The following is a 3,813-nucleotide window of genomic DNA, read 5'->3' on the forward strand; positions in this document are numbered from 1 at the left end:
TAAGGAAAATTTTTGCAATTTTTCCCAAAAATATGGGAAATTTCTGCAATTTTGCCCAAAAATAAGGGGAATTTCTTCCTTTTTGCCCCAATCTAAAGGAAATTTCAGCCTTTTTACCTGAAAATAAGTAAAATTTCTGCAATTTTGCCCCAAATAAGAAAAATTTCTGCAATTTTGCCCCAAAATAAGGTAAATTCCTGCAATTTTGCCCCAAAATAAAGGAAATTTCTTGAATTTTGCCCCAAAATAAGGGGAATTTCTGCCTTTTTGCCCGAAAATAATGGGAATGCATACCTTTTTGCCATAAAAAGGGAAACTTCTTCATTTTTGCTCCAAAATAAGGGGAATTTCTGCCTTCTTGCCTCTAAATAAGTGGAATTTCTTGTTTTTCCCCCAAAACAAAGGGAACTTCTGTCTTTTTTGCCCCAAATTAAAAGGAATTTCTGACTTATTACCCTGTAATAAGTGAAATTTCTGCAATTTTGCCCCAAAATAAGGGATATTTCTGCCTTTTTGCCCCCAAATAAGGGGAATTTCAGCCTTTTTACCTCAAAATAAGTGGAATTTCTGCCTTTTTGCCCCCAAAATAACAAAATTCCTTTTTTCCCCTGAAATAAGTGAAATTTCTGCAATTTTGCTCAAAATAAGTGAAATTTCTGCAATTTTGCCCCAGAATAAGGGAAATTTCTGGAATTTTGCCCCAAAATAAAGAGAATTTCTGTGTTTTCGCCCCAACATATAGGGAATTTCTGCCTTTTTGCCCCACAATTATGGGAATTTCTGCAATTTTGCTCCAAAATACAGGGAATTTCTGCCTTTTTGCCCGAAAAAAAGGGGAATGCATAACTTTTTGAAATAAACGAGGAAAATTTCTTCATTTTTGCTCCAAAATAAGAAGAATTTAGGCTTTTTAGCCTCTAAATAAGTGGAATTTCTGTCTTTTTCCCCCAAAACAAAGGGAATTTCTGTATTTTTCACCAAAATAAGGGGAATTTCTGACTTATTACCCTGAAATAAGTGAAATTTTTGCAATTTTGCCCCAAAATAAGGGGAATTTCTATCTGTTTGCTCCCGAAAAAGAAGATTTTCTGTCTTTTTGCCCCAAAAGAAGGAGAATTTCTGCCTTTTTGCACGAAAATTGAGAGAATTTCTGCAATTTTGCTTCAATATACGGGGAATTTCTGCTTATTATCCCGAAAGTAAGGGGAATGTATACCTTTTGCCACAAAAAAGGGAAATTTCTTCATTTTTGCCCCAAAATTAGAGCAATTTCTGCCTTTTTACCTCAAAATAAGTGAAATTTCTGCCTTTTTAAACAAAAATAAACGGAATTTCTGTCATTTTGCCCCAAAATAAAAGGAATTTTTGAATTATGCCCTGAAATATGTGAAATTTCTGCAATTTTGCCCCAAAATAATAGAAATTTCTGCATTTTTGCCACAAAATAAGGAGAATTTGTGTTTTTCTGCCCCAAAATAAGGGAAATTTCTGCCTTTTTGCCCCCAAATAAGAAGAATTTCGGACTTTTTACTTCAAAATAAGGGGAATTTCTGCATTTTTGTCCTAAAATAAGGAAAATTTCTGCCTTTTTTCCCTGAAATAAGTGAAATTTCTGCAATTTTGCCCCAAAATAAGTGAAATTTCTGCAATTTTGCCCCAAAATAAGGGAAATTTCTGGAATTTTGCCCCAAAATAAGGGGAATTTCTGAGTTTTGCCCCAAAATAAGGAGAATGTCTGTCTTTTTGCCCCAACATATAGGGAATTTTTGCCTTTTTGCCCCAGAATTAGGGGAATTTCTGCAATTTTGCTCCAAAATACAAGGAATTTCTGCATTTTGCCCGAAAATAGAGGAAATGCATAAGTTTTTGCCATAAAAAAGGAACATTTCTTCATTTTGCTCCAAAATAAGAAGAATTTCGGCTTTTTAGCCTCTAAATAAGTGGAATTTCTGTCTTTTTCCCCCAAAACAAAGGGAATTTTTGTCTTTTTTGTCCCAAAATAAGGGAGATTTCTGAATTATTACCCTGAAATAAGTGAAATTTCTGCAATTTTGCCCCAAAATAAGGGAAATTTCTACCTTTTTGCTCTGAAATATGTGAAATTTCTGCAATTTTACCCCAAAATAAGGTGTATTTCTGCCTTTTTGCCCAAAAATAATGGGAATTTCTACCTTTTTGCCCCAAAAAAAGAAAAATTTTTGCTTTTTTTCTCTAAAATAAGTGAAATTTCTGCAATTTTGCCCTAAAATAAGGGAAATTTCTGCAATTTTTCCCCATAATAAGGGAAATTTCTGCAATTTTGCCCCAAAATAAGGGGAATTTCTCCCTTATTGCCCCAAAATAAAGGAAATTTCAGCCTTTATACCTGAAAATAAGTAAAATTTCTGCAATTTTGCACCAAATAGGTGAAATTTCTGCAATTTTGACCCAAAATAAGGTAAATTCCTGCAATTTTGCCCCAAAATAAAGGAAATTTCTGGAATTTTGCCCCAAAATAAGGGGAATTTCTGCCTTTTGCCCCAAAATTAGAAGAATTTCTGCAATTTTGCTCTAAAATACAGGGAATTTCTGCCTTTTTGCCTGAAAATAATGGGAATGCATACCTTTTTGCCATAAAAAGGGAAATTTCTTCATTTTTGCTCCAAAATAAGGGGAATTTCTGCCTTTTTGCCTCTAAATAAATGGAATTTCTGTCTTTTGCCCCCAAAACAAAGGGAATTTTTGTCTTTTTTGCCCCAAAATAAGGGGAATTACTGATTTATTACCGTGAAATAAGTGAAATTTCTGCAATTTTGCCCCAAAATAAGGAAAATTTCTGCAATTTTGCCCCAATGTAAACGAAATTTCTGCAATTTTGCCCCAAAATAAGGAGAAATTCTGACTGTTTGCTCCCAAAAAAAGGAGATTTTCTGTCTTTTTGACCCAAAATAAGGAGAATTTCTGCCTTTTTGCCCAAAAATTATGAGAATTTCTGCAATTTTGCTTCAAAATACGGGAAATTTCTGCTTTTAATCCCGAAAGTAAGAGGAATGTATACCTTTTCTCACAAAAAAAGGATTTTCTTCATTTTTGCCCCAAAATAAAAGAAATTTCTGCATTTTTGCCACAAAATAAGGGGAATTTCTGTGTTTTTGCCCCAAAATAAGGGAAATTTCTGCCTTTTTGCCTCCAAATAAGAAGAATTTCGGACTTTTTACCTCAAAATAAGGGGAATTTCTGCATTTTTGCCCCAAAATAAGGAAAATCTCTGGCTTTTTTCCCTAAAATAAGTGAAATTTCTGCAATTTTGCCCAAAAATAAGTGAAATTTCTTCAATTTTGCCCCAAAATAAGGGAAATTTCTGGAATTTTGCCCCAAAATAAGGGGAATTTCTGAGTTTTGCCCCAAAATAAGGAGAATTTCTTTCTTTTTGCCCCAACATATAGGGAATTTCTGCCTTTTTGCCCCACAATTAGGGGAATTTATGCAATTTTGCTCCAAAATACAGGGAATTTTTGCCTTTTACCCCGAAAATAAGGGGAATGCATAATTTTTGAAATAAACGAGAAAAATTTCTTCATTTTTGCTCCAAAATAAGAAGAATTTCTGCTTTTTTGCCTCTAAATAAGTGGAATTTCTGTCTTTTTCCCCCAAAACAAAGGAAATTTCTGTCTTTTTTGCCACAAAATAAGGGTAATTTCTGACTGTTTGCTCCCGAAAAAGGAGATTTTCTGTCTTTTTACCAAAAAATAAGGAGAATTTCTGCCTTTTTGCCCGAAAATTGAGAGAATTTTTGCAATTTTGCTTCAAAATACGGGCAATTTCTGCTTTTTA

This window comes from Micromys minutus (assembly GCF_963924665.1).
Source record: "Micromys minutus genome assembly, contig: SCAFFOLD_47, whole genome shotgun sequence".
Lineage (NCBI taxonomy): Eukaryota > Metazoa > Chordata > Mammalia > Rodentia > Muridae > Micromys > Micromys minutus.